Source organism: Nyctereutes procyonoides, unplaced genomic scaffold (genome assembly GCF_905146905.1).
Source record: "Nyctereutes procyonoides isolate TBG_1078 unplaced genomic scaffold, NYPRO_anot_genome, whole genome shotgun sequence".
Taxonomy (NCBI): Eukaryota; Metazoa; Chordata; class Mammalia; order Carnivora; family Canidae; genus Nyctereutes; species Nyctereutes procyonoides.
This window is the reverse complement of record NW_026575035.1, coordinates 3232803-3247137: the sequence shown is the minus strand read 5'-3', so window position 1 is coordinate 3247137 and position 14335 is coordinate 3232803. Positions and strand designations below refer to the sequence as shown.

General features: G+C 36.7%; 1 pseudogene; it reads right to left on the bottom strand.

Annotated features, from left to right (window-relative positions):
- Positions 1–6003: 6003 nt before the first annotated feature.
- LOC129505306 (elongation factor 1-alpha 1-like) overlaps positions 6004–14335 on the bottom strand; it is a 54452-nt pseudogene continuing 46120 nt past the window's right edge.

Here is a 14335-nt window from a genome sequence, read left to right as displayed (position 1 = left end):
GTTACTTTCAAACAAAAACAACCTAATTCTCACACCTATATTTAAGAATGTAAAGTAGCACAACTTTGGGAGATCAATTTAGCAATATATAAAATATATAACATCCAAAATATCTATAGTTAAATATACATCATCAGGAGTAGGAACAAATAAATTATGGTATAATTACACAAAAGGATATTACACTGAAGTTAAAATTGAAGAAAAAAGGCTACATATTTATATTAGTGTGGATCAATCTTTAAAAAACATTAGGAAAAAACCCACACAAATAGCTCAAAACATATATGCTTATATATGCTCTAAAACTTTACACCATATATATGTGTGTGTGTATGTGTGTGTGTATACAGCATTCACATAAGTTTTATTTTATTTTTTTAAGATTTTATTTATTTATTCATGATAGACATAGAGAGAGAGAGGGAGACAGAGACACAGGCAGAGGGAAAAGCAGGCACCATGCCAGGAGCCCGACGCGGGACCCAATCCCGGGACTCCAGGATAACGCCCTGGGCCAAAGGCAGGCGCTGAACCCCCGAGCCACCTGGGGATCCCCCACATAAGTTTTAAAACATGTAAGACAGTATTATAGTTTCATTTCTTCATGCATATATGGTAAATTTTTTAAATATGTGGAAATGTTAAATACTGAATTAAAAGTAGTGATACTGCAGCAGATTGTAAATTCCAATAATGACCACAATATCTAATAAAAAATATCTAATAATAACATGTTCTTCTTACAAATGATCTTGTCATTTTACTCATTGAGTGTTTTGTTTGTTTGTTTTTTAATGTTTTTATTTTTTTTAATTTTTATTTATTTATGATAGTCACAGAGAGAGAAAGAGAGAGAGGCAGAGGAAGAAGCAGGCTCCATGCCGGGAGCCCGACGTGGGATTCGATCCCGGGTCTCCAGGCCAAAGGCAGGCGCCAAACCGCTGCGCCACCCAGGGATTCCTCATTGAGTGTTGAGTCTATATCCTTTACCATGATTCCAGGTAGACCTTTGCAATGGTCTCAATCAATAGAGTACAGGAGGAGAGACTCTACATGACTTCAAAGGCTAAATCATAAGAGTGTCATGCATTTCTGCCTTGTGCTTTCAGGATACTTGCTTTGCAACCCAGGAATCACTCTGTAAAGAAGCCCAAACAATAACTTTAAGGGATCTCAGGTAATACAGAATGCCAGTTGAGGTCTCAGCAGACAGCCAGCATCAACTACCACATGTATGAGTGAATAAAGCTTCAAAGGATTCCAGCCAGTCACAGTGTCCCCTATTTTCAAGTCTTTTCAGCTGAGGCTCCAGACATTATAGGGCATCCCCACTGAGCCCTTCCCAATTTTTGATGCACTGAATCCATAAACAATATAAAGTGGATTTTGGTCAAGCCACTAAGTTTATGCTGGTTTGCACTCAACAACAGCATCGGGTATAGGTCACCACTGGAGAAGAAAATGAGGAATGAGATCTGGAATAGACCTAATACATTACGATTTGGAAAGGTAAGTAATAGACATTCAGATATTCTTTGTATTATTCTTTATAGTTTATGTCCTAGTTTTTAAAGATCTTATAATAAATATAGAAAAAATATGTATATTCTAGAAACTGTTGTTCATATATACAAATATTAAAATTATGACAACATAGGCACCATGATCTCATGGGTAATAACATAGTAATAAACAAAATGGTGGGGGAAAGAAAGGGCTATTTACATGGGGGAAATCAACCTAATCTCCTTATCATTCTATATATTGAAATATACTAGAGGGGGAACCTGAGTGACCCACTAGTTGAGCATCTGCTTTGGCTAAAGTTGTGATCCCCAGGGTCCTGAGATCGAATCCTGCATTAGGCTCCCTGCAGGGAGTCTGTTTCTCCTCTGCCTATGTGTCTGCCTCTCTGTGTGTGTCTCTCATGAATAAATAAATAAAATCTCTTAAAAAATAAAAATAAGAGCAGCCCAGGTGGCTCAGTGGTTTAGCGCCACCTTCAGCCCAGGGTGTGGTCCTGGAGAACCAGGATGGATTCCCACATCAGGCTTACTGCATGGAATAGAGCTTGCTTCTCCCTCTGCCTGTCTCTCTCTCTCTCTCTCTCTCTCTCTCTCTCTCTCTCTTTCTTTCTGTCTGTCTCTCATGAATAAATAAGTAAAATATTATAAATTAATTAATTAATTAATTAATTAATTAATTATACTAGAGAGGTTGCAATGGAGTCAAATGTAAAATCCTAACATTTTTATAATAGGAAAATAGTAAAAAATATATCTTAGGATAGCAGACTTTCTAATTTTAGCTTTCTATGCATCAGAATCTTCATCTATAAAATTGGATGACAATAATATTTCTATTATCATACTGCTACTATTATCACAGTAATTGTCAAATATCAATGACATCTTTAAGTTTTTTAAAAGATTTATTTATTTATTTCAGATAGAGAGCACAAGTGAGGGAAAGAGAATCTCAAGCAGACTCCCTGCTGTGCACAGAGCTTGATGTAGGACTCAGTCTCACGATCCTGAGATCATGACCTGAGCCAAAAATCAAGAGTCAGAGGCTTAACCAACTGAGCCACCCAGGTGCCTCAATGACATCTGTTAATGAAGTTCATAACTGAGTTTGTTCCTATTGTTGCTTCCTAAATCTCTACCCTCATATTATTTGCCTAAATCTACTCTAGTTTATTCATTCACTTAGTAACCTATATTTAATTTTATAATACCCTATGACAAGTACTTGCTAGATACTGATAAAATAGAAGTAATTAAAGTAGTATTGTCCCTATCTTACAGAGATTTCAAAATGGTTGGGGCAACATACATTAACTCATTAATCACACACACAAAAATGTAAACTTAAAACTGTTTTCCATGAATTTAGATCATCAGTTAAGTCCTCCCTTTGTAATAACTGCCTATGGAAGCTCTCCTTTTTATTATCTAATGACAGAATATGGTCAAAGTTGAATTCTTGACTTTTACCCTCCCAGCCTGCTCTTCTTGCAGCTATTTTCCCCATCTCAAATGATGACAATTCCATCTTGCCTGGATCTCACCCCCCAAAATTTGTTGCAGTCTTCCCTTACTGTTTTAGATCCCATAATCAATTCCTTCAGGAATCCTCTATGCAACTACTTCTCACCATTACTAAGACCCTTACTCAAGTCACTTGTTTGAGTTACTAAAACACCCTTTTAATTAGTCTCCCTGTTTGTACCCTTCTCACAAACCCATCCACTTGCTGTCTTTTCTCAACAACATCCTCCAGAAAGATCTTAAAACTAACTCAAAAAATATGACTCTATTGTTTAAAATATTCCAACAGCTCCCCATCTCATTTACAATAAAAGGGATAGTCTTTATAATTGCCTATGAAGCTCTACATGGTCTGGCTGATTAACTTTCTGACTTCCATTCTAGTATTTACCTCCTAACTCATCTTCCTCTAGCCACAATGGCCTCCTTGGCCATTACCACAACAATCCAGACACAACTTATGCTATAGGCCTCCTTGTGGATTACCACAACAATCCAGACACAACTTATGCTATAGGAACATTGCCCAATTCTTCTCTCTGATTAGGTTGCTCTTCCCTAGATAACAGCATGCCAACTGCCTTCCTTCATGTCTTTATCCAAATACCAGTTTAACAAAGAGTTCTGTCCTGGGCATTTAAATTTTAGACCTTATCTGCATCCCATTCTTCACAGTCTTTACTCCCCTCTTCTGTCTTACTTTTCCCATGACACCTCTCCCTTATTCATCTACTGTGAAATGTATGTATTTATTATAACTCATTATCTGCCTACTTACCACTACCTCTTGAGAATATAAGCTCCGTGACAGCAGAGATTCTCATCTATATTATGCAATATTGAAACTCCTATGCCTACAAGAGAAAGAGAACTGCAAATATATTACAGAGACAGAAAGAAAGAGAAAGTGTGTGGGGGAGAGAGAGAGAGAGAAATTGTGTTCTAATAAGTATGTCACCAATAAAATATCCTAGGTATTGATTAATCATTTGGTTATTTATTCTTTCAAAAATGAATATTGGGCTGCAACTTGTGAACAAGATAAAATGAAGGAAACCAAATCTGCCCTTCCACATGAAACAACTAACACAACAAACCAAATATATGATGCAATAGACTTCAAGATAGTGAATATCAGGCAACAAGGGACAATAATCTTTGAATAATGGGGTGAAAATAAACTCAGTCCTACAGTTGCTACAACTTACTGTTCAGAGTTTCTGGGTTGCAGTGCAGGGAAAGGAAAATAATATAGAGAGTAGGAGTCTCCTTGAGTTGAAGAGGGAGAGCTGTGGGTCCAGGGACACTGAGATGGCTGAGGAACAGCCAGCAGATATAAGAAAAATGTAGAGAAAGATCTGCAGGAGTCTCATCAAGTTTTTAACTGAGTACTGATCATCACACCATGTGAGGAAACTACCCCAAGCTAGAGAAAGAACTACATGTAAGAAGCAGAAGAAAGACATCTTTGGCACTCACACAAAACTAGAAGTGGTTCCTATTCCCACTGGCTAAAGTGGAAATTGTCTTAATTCTTGAAGAATGGGGAACACCTAATAGCTTTTGCTTCAGTCCTTGGACTAATTACCTTTATAATAAATACCATTTAATCCTACATAACAAAGATGTTACAACATCCAGATGATCAAATAGTTACAAAGTGACTTATCCTTGTCACTGAAAAAATCCCAAGAATATACACAGAAATGAAAACTATTTAGCACTCAAAAGGTAAAGTGCATAATATCTAGCATCCTATCAAAATTTACCAGGCAAATAATTAAGCAGAAAAACAATCCATTATGAAGAGTAATATCACATATGTCACAGATGAAGAATTGGTGAGCAAGGACGTCAAAACAATCACTGTAACTGTAATCCATATGTACAATAACTTAGAAAAAATGAGTGTGTTAAGTAGAGACATGGAAGATAAATAATAAAAGACCAAACTTAAACTTCTAGAGATTGAAATACAATATTGGAGGTGAAATATACATTCAGTGAGTTTAAGAGCACAATTGATATTCCAGGGAATAAAGAACAAATGGTAGAAATAGCAAAGACATATCAGGTAGTAGATTTAAACCTAACCACTATCAATAACCGTATCAAAGGAAAATCATTTAAACATCTCAGTTAAAAGCTGGAGATTGCCAAGGTGAATTGCAAAAAAAGCAACACTCATCAATATGCTGCCTATTAAAAACATACTTTGACCATAAAGAATCATATAGGTTAAAAACAAAAAGTTAGTAAAATATATACACTAATCAGAGGAAAATCAGAGTGGCTCTAAAACCAGGCAAATCAGGAGAGAATAAAGGATAAAGTGTTATTTCAATATAATAAGTGGGTCCATTCATCAAAAATTAACACTCCCAAATGTTTATGCTCCTAAAAAGAGGGATTTAAAATACCTGAAATAAAAACTGATGGGACTGCAATGAGAAACAGACAAACCCACCACTGTAATAGGAAAATCCAACCTTCTTTTTTCAATAATTGATACTAAAAATAGATAATCATTCAGGCTATAGAAAATTTTACCAACCCTATCAAAAAAATGTGACCCAACTGGCCTTTGTATACACCTCTCTCCAACAACAGAAGAATGCACATTCTTTCCAAGGGCATGTGGAAAATTTAGCAAGATAGGCTATATTATGGATCATAAAACTATTCTCAGTTAAATTAAAAAAGACTGAAATTATGTAAAGTACATTATTTGACCACAATAAAATAAAATTAGAAATATATAACAGAGAGATGCACTGAATGTATTTGAAAATTAGATTACACACTTCTTTTGTTTTTTCTCATTAAACTTTCGTTTTAATGGGTCTCAAAATTCTGTGACAGATTTTTGGTCAAGTTGTTTCCATTAAAAAGTACTGAATTTAAAAACTAATAACTTAAAACTGCCACACACGCACAAAAAAAAAAATGGTCCACAAAACATTCTCCTTTCCTTCTGAAGGTTTTACGATGCATTGTTATCATTAACCAGTCTTTTACTATTAAACTTAAATGGCCAATTGACACAAACAGTTCTGAGACCTTTCTTCCACCACTGATTAAGACTGGGGTGGCAGGTATTGGGGATAATATTCATTTAGCCTTCTGAGCTTTCTGGGCAGACTTGGGGACTTTGCCAGCTCCAGCTGCCTTCTTGTCCACTGCTTTGATGACACCCACAGCAATCATCTGTCTCATGTCACGAACAGCAAAACGGCCCAGAGAAGTCAGATAGTCAGAAAAGCTCTCAACACACATAGGTTTGCCAGGAACCATATCAACAATGGCAGCATCCCCAGATTTCAAGAACTTGGGACCATCTTCCAGCTTCTTTCCAGACGACGATCTATCTTTTCCTTCAGCTCAGCAAACTTGCAAGCAATGTGAGCTGTGTGACAATCCAGCACAGGTGCATATCCAGCACTGACTTGGCCTGGATGGTTCAGGATAATCACCTGAGCTGTGAAGCCAGCTGCTTCAATTGGTGGGTCATTTTTGCTGTCACCAGCCACGTTGCCACGACGAACATCTTTGATAATTACGTTCTTGACATTGAAGCCCACATTGTCCCCAGGAAGAGCCTCACTCAAAGCTTCATGGTGCATTTCAACAGACTTTACTTCAGTTGTAACATTGACTGGAGCAAAGGTGACCACCATGCCAGGCTTAAGAACACCAGTCTACACTCGACCCACTGAGACAGTACCAATACCACCAATTTTGTAGACGTCTTGGAGAGGCAGACGCAAGGGCTTATCGGATGGACGAGTTGGTGGCAGAATGCAATCCAGGGCTTCAAGCAGTGTGGTTCCGCTGGCATTCCCATTTTTACGGGTGACTTTCCATCCCTTGAACCAAGGCATGTTAGCACTTGGTTCCAGCATGTTGTCACCATTCTAACAGAAATTGGCACAAATGCTACTGTGTCGGGGTTGTAGCCAATTTTCTTAATGTAGGTGCTGACTTCCTTAACGATTTCCTCCTTGTCGTATCTCTTCTGGATGTAGGGTGGTTCAGTGGAATCCATTTTGTTAACACCAACAATTAGTTGTTTTACACCCAGTGTGTAAGCCAGAAGGGCATGCTCATGGGTCTGCCCATTCTTGGAGATACCTGCTTCAAATTCACCAACACCAGCAGCAACACTCAGGACAGCACAGTCAGCCTGAGATGTGCCTGTAATCATGTTTTTGATAAAGTCTCTGTGTCCTGGGGCATCAATGATGGTCACATGATACTTGCTGGTCTCGAATTTCCACAGGGAAATATCAATGGTGATACCACATTCACGTTCAGCTTTCAGTTTATCCAAGACCCAGGCATACTTGAAGTGAGCCTTTTCCCATCTCAAATTTTTCGATAGTTCTTTTGTCGATCCCACCACATTTGTAGATCAGCAGGCCAGTAGTGGTAGACTTGCCCGAACCTACGTGCCCAATGACGACGATGTTGATGTGAGTCTTTTCCTTTCCCATTTTGGTTTAGGTTTAGCGGTGGTTTTCATGACACCTGTGTTCTGGCGGCAAACCCGTTGCGAAAAAAAGATTACACACTTCTTAATAACCACGTGGTGGGATCCCTGGGTGGCCCAGTGGTTTGGCGCCTGCCTTTGGCCCGGGGCGCGATCCTGGAGACACGGGATCGAATCCCACGTCGGGCTCCCGGTGCATGGAGCCTGCTTCTCCCTCTGCCTGTGTCTCTGCCTCTCTCTCTCTCACTGTGTGCCTATCATAAATAAATAAAAATCTAAAAAAAAAAAAAAAAACTTTAAATAACCATGTGGTAATGAAGAATTCACAAGTGAAAATAAAAAGTTCTCTATCTAAATGAAAGTAAAAACACAACATTTTGAAATTTGTGGGATTCAGCTAATGTAATTAGAAAGAAATAGCACTGAACACCTATGTTAGAAAAGAAGAAAAGATAAAGGGTCTCAAATAAATAACCTCAACTTCTACCTTAATACACCAGGGGAAAAAAAAAAACACATTAAACACAAATCAATACAAATAAAAGATAAGAGTGAAAGCAAAGAAACCAAAAACAACAGAGAAAATAAACAAAACCAAAAACCAATTCTTTCAAAAAATCAGTAAAATTATGAACCTCTAACCAGGCATCTAGAAAAAGTTAGAACTCGCATCGTATCATGGTGAAAGACTGGGTGATTTCCTGCTAAGGAGCAAGGTAAGGATATCTTTTAGATGAGAGAAATAAAGAAAAATAATCATGAGAATCAATATATGTTAAACACTACTCTAAAATCTGTTTTCAGATCACTCATTAACCCAAATTTCCTATATTTTAAATTACATAGATAGATATAGTTGATATAGCTATATGGAGATATATAGAGAGATACATATTCAACTTATTCTTGCTTTTTGATGAATGGCCAAAAATAGTACTATTTTCAAAATTTCATGATATAAAAAGTGCTGGATAAAAATTCTATTGCCTTAACTAAAATCCAGTGCGAAAACAGAGAATATCACCTCCAATCCCTTGCATCTTTTCCTTTCTATATAAACAAAATGGTTTAGTGAAAACATACAGGAATGAAAATACTAAGATCTGGATCCTATACCAGGATTCACAATTAACTAATTATGATACCTAGGTATATGGCTTTATTTCTTTGATTTCAGTTTTCTCACATGAAATATGAAGAAGTTATAGTAAACTACGCTTTAAAACTAGAGTCTGAGGCTCCTTAGTAATCAATGGATATATTCTCAGTGACTTAAAATCTCCACCTCAGAGCTTTAATCTTCTAAGCATTAATTTCAGTATTTTTCCAGATCATCTATAGGATGCCTCATAACCCACAGCCAAAGTGAATTTTAGGATTCACTTTTATATTTTCACTTATATCAAGCAATACTTCATTATCTGAAACAAACAAACAACAACAACAACAAAAACCTCATGGAATAATGAGCTACAAACAACTCCTTCCCATCAGTTGGAGACCAAGGGATATCAAGACAAGCTGTAAAAATAAAGATTTCCTGATAGCGCAATAGATAAAACTGTGGAAGAATTTAGACTTATAATGTTATATATTAGTATGAGCAATATGAATATGCCAGAGGCAAAAAACCCGAAACCAACCAAACAAAAAAATATGCATAGTAAGCGACAGGATCATTTTTAGGCTTGAGCCAAAATTTAGTTTTAGCAAAAGAGCCACATATATCATAGTAATATTATTTATAATCCATCACACTAATATCTTTAATTTGGAATCTTCAATATATTTTTAGTTATTTTATTAATTTGAATTGTATAATTTTATAGACAGTTATAAGCATATTAGCTTATACTTAATTATATTTAGGAATGTGATAATAAAAATAGTTTTCCAAAACAGAGAAATCGTAAAACTTTTGTTTGCTCCTTTTAAGCATCACCTAAATCACCTGATGTGAGAAACATTTAAATATTCTCTAAGACTGGCTGTAAACCACTATGGCATTCTCCTCTCTCCATTCAGATATGTCACATATAACCACTAGAGGGCAGTAAGACACTTGGACTAATGATTTTTCTTTATCATTTCCTCCTTGTTCTCCAGGAAATTTTAGCATTGAAAAAAGTCTGCTATATCTTTTTCATATTAAGTCCAAAATGCAATGTGCATTTCATAATGATTTTTCAAAGGTTTGTCACCTCCTACACAACAAATGTATTCCAGTATCCCTACCTTCTTTGCATAGTCTGTCCACTTCTACAATATTTTTTAAGTAACTTCTAACATTTCTATTTTATTAATATAGGTCATTGATTCCAATAATCAAGAAACCAGATCAACAAGCAATTAAAACCAACTCCAGCTGTTCTTAGCAAAAATTGAATCTTGAGTTAATGAGTAGCCTCAAATCAATGAATTTGCCCTACATAGTCTTATGTTGAACATTCCCATCAGTACTACACTATCCATTCTTCTACATATTTCCCCTGTTCTCTGACAGGATTACATGTCCTCCAACTCCACTGGCATGTTACTATTTTTTTCCGGAGCAGAACTTCTCAATTCTAATCTTTTTACACCTAACAAAGGATGGTTGAGGTGGGTTTTCAGAACAGTGTCCTCTTAGGGGGCATTTGCCTCAAGTAACATTTTTTTCATTTCTCCAGGCTATGAAAAACTATTGTCCTCTGACAAATGCAAACGGGTTTCCTCTGGTGGCCAAAAGAGTCCCTTAGGGTGTTTCAGAGAAAAAGTCTCCCAGGGATGCCTGGGTGGCTCAGCAGTGGAGGGTCTGCCTTCAGCTCAGGGCGTGATCCCAGAGTCCAGGAATTGAGTCCATATCCGGCTCCCTGCATGGAGCCTGCTTCTCCCTCTGCCTGTGTTTCTGCCTCTCTCTCTCTCTATGTCTCTCATGAATAAATAAATAAAATCTTTAAGAAAAAGAAATAAGAAGAAAGAAAGAAAGAAAGAAAGAAAGAAAGAAAGAAAGAAAGAAAGAAAGAAGAAAGGAAGGAAGAAAGAAAGAAAGAAAGAAAGAAAGAAAGAAAGAGAAATAAAGAAAGAAAAAGAAGAAAGAAAGAAAGAAAGAAGAAAGAAAAAAGAAAATCTTTCCTTATCAAGGCCGTGATTTTCACTTAGAAGACCTGTGGAGGCTATGCATTTAATCTTCTTTGCAGCTCAGTTAATCTTATAATAACACCCTGGGACTAATTTTCAGTGTGATAAGAAACTATGGGTGGAGGAAATGAGAGTCATCTTTAGTGCTATCAGAGTGCCCTCTGACTTTCTCCAGTTTGCCTTAAATTAGCAGTTAATTGGTCTAATTTGATTATTTGTGAGGCGGAGGAGGCTGGGTCTTCAATGACATTTTTAAAAACAACCAACTTCACAATATTATAATTATCAACTCCGCCACATCTATTATATGCATTAGTTATTGTTCTCCCAATATATTCACCTCCATTTCTACCTTATTACAATTAATCTTTGATAAAAAGGTTAGTAGTTGGGGTGGCAATTTATCTTTCAGCTCCTAATCCTGTATTACATTACTTGAAAAATAGAGTCTGAGCTCATGCAACCCAAGAGAAACAATAACAAAAACAACTCAATTTAAAAAATGGGCAAAGGACCTAAATAGACATTTTTCCAAAGAAAGCATTCAGATAACCAGCAGGTATATGAAAAAGTGTTCAACTTCACTACTGGGAAAATGTAAATCAAAACAACAATGAGATATCAATTCATATCTGTTGAAATGGCTATAATCAAAAAGATAAAAGGTAGTGAGTATTGGCAAGGATATGGAGAAAAGGAAATCATTACACAGTGTTGGTGGGAATGTAAATTGTTACAGCCATTATGAAAAACAATATGAAGTTTACTCAAAAAAACTAAAAATTAGAACTGCCATATGATCCAGTAATCCCTCTTCTGGGTGTATATCCAAAGGAAATTAAATCAGCACTTCAAAGAGGTATCTATCTGTTTCCCATGTTTGTAGCAGCATTCTTAAAATAGCTAAAATAGGGGATCCCTGGGTGGCTCAGTGGTTTGGTGCCTGCCTTTGGCCCAGGGTGTGATCCTGGAGTCCCGGGATCCAGTCCCACATTGGGCTCCCTGCATGGAGCCTGCTTCTCCCTCTGCCTGTGTCTCTGCCTCTCTCTCTCTCTCTCTGTGTCTCTCATAAATAAAGTCTTAAAAAAAATAGCTAAAATATGGAGACAACCTAAGTGTCCATTGATGGATGAACTGAGAAAGAAATTGTGGGAAATATATATAGTAAAATATAAGTCAGCCTTGAAAAAGGAAATCCTGTCATTGGTGACATGAATAAACCTGGAGGACATTATGCTAAGTGAGATAAGGCTGACATAGAAAGAAAAAATAATAAACTGCATCATCTCACTTATCTGTGGAAACTAAAAAAGTCAAACATATAGGGGTGCATAGGTAGCTCAGTCTTAAATGTCTGCCTTCAGCTCAGGTCATGATCCCAGGGTCCTGGGATAAAGCCCCCAGTCAGGCTCCCTGTTCTGCAAGGCTTCTGCCTCCCCCTCTCCTTCCTCCTACTCCTGCTCTCTCTCTCTCAAATAAGTAAATAAAATCTTTTAAAAAATTTTTTTAAGTCAAACATATAAAAGCAGAGAATTGAACTGTGGTTACCAGGAGCAAGGAGGTAGGAGAAATGGGGAGAGATTGATCAAAGGCTAAAAAATTTAAGTTATGTAGAATAATTCTAGAACCTAACATACAACATGATGACTATAGTTAACAATACTGTACTGAATACTGGAAATTTGCTAAGACAGTAGATTTCATGTGCTCTCATGACAAAAAAAAGAAAGAAAAAATCATAGCTATTCGATAAGTTGAATATATTAATTAGCTTCATTGTAGTAATAATTTAACTATGTATATCGTATCATCATGTTGTATACCTTAAATGTATACCACTACTATTAAAAAAATAATAAACAACAGGGGCGCCTGGGTGGCTTAGTTATACTTAAGCGTCTGCCTTCGCCTTCATTGTGATCCCAGGGTCCTGGAATGGAACCTCGTATTGGGCTCCCTGCTCTGCGGAGACCCTGTGTCTCCCTCTCCCTCTGCTGCTCCCCCCGGCTTGTGCTCTCTCTCTCTCTCTTTCTGCATCAAATAAATAAATAAAATCTTAAAACATATATACACACACACACACACACACACAATTAATGAACAACAACAACAAAACAAGAGCATGGCTGCTTTGCCACAGCCAACTTTCAAACTGAAATCCTGATCCTCTCCCCCAGGCTTAATGCAAATTATCTCTCTACCCCTACTTCCAGCTCTTCTCTCCCACTTTCTTGGGGAGAAAAAATTTTTGAGGAATCGTTACTTCCTACATTGAAAAAAATATCTAGCTTCCTTAGCTTCATTTCAAAAACTTGCAATTAGCTGTCCTCCTGTTACCTCCTACTATCCATTTTATAAATTCTCCACTCTAGTGAATAGGCCAGCTGACTCTAGTTTTCTCTAAAGCACAGGTTATTAATATACTCAAAGCATAATCCCAGAGGTCAAAATACACTATCTGAACTTGCTATAGTTTTTTAGTTAAGAAATTAGACTTTTAAAAGAGATAGGAATAAAAGAAAAATCTGAAGAAGCTAGACTCTTGAGAGAAAAATTCAATGCATAAATAACTGGAGCACAGTCATCAGTTAACTGTAAGTTCTGTTGGGACCATCTATGCAAGCAGTAATATTAAATGTTGTTTGTAAACCTACGGGAGAACAGTCATCATCTTGAATCTGCTCATTCCCACATTAAAAAAAAAATTCCTTTGAAAGTGACAAATAAAATACCAACTTGGGCCATCTGGTATCTGGACAGAATCAATTTCAAATACTAATCAAGCTCAATTCAGGCTGGACCATTAATACAGATGGGCTTATTGCCCAAGAGTTGTAGTTTCAGGAATCAAATAAAAATGGGACTCTTCCAGTATTACAAGTGGACCAAGTTTTGAAAATATGCTACTAAGAGTTATTCAAATAAAATGCTTTAATAGTAAGCATATGGTTTTATTTACTATTGCTCTTTCATCCCTAAATAATTATATTCAGTATTCATTTTGAAATTGGTATGAAGCCATGACAAAGAGGCCTAAGTATTTGGCAGCACAAAGCTGCACAATTTATCAATATTTGGTAAAACAGAACAGCATTTATAAAGACCAGATGGTCTTTGCATATGAAATTTTAAGTAATGGATATCATTTACACATGAACTATAGGGTGAAAAATAGGGGTATAAAAGATTCTTTAGGAATACATCAGGAGAGTGATTTTTTATTTACTCCTCTGTATCCTACTTACAAGGTCTTAAGTAATCTTCAGTTGCTTTTATGCAAGCAACTTGATGTAAGTAAGACTCTATCAAGAATAGATCATGAAGGGATGCCTGGGTGGCTCAGTGGGTGAGTGTCTGCCTTCAGCTCAGGGCATGACCCTGGGATCTGGGATTGAGTCCCACTTCGGGCTTCCTTCATGGAGCCTGATTCTCCCTCTGCCTATGTCTCTGCCTTTCTCTCTCTCTCTCTCTCTCTCTCTCTCTCTCTCTCTCTATCTCTCTCTCTCTCATGAATAAATAACATCTTAAAAAAATAGATCATGAACATTATTACAAAATATAGATGACAGAGCTACAATGGATATTAGATATTATCTGATCTCCCAGTTTTACAGATTATGAAATTGAGGTTAAAAAAATTTAATGATTGAATTGCCCAACTGCATGTAAGTGG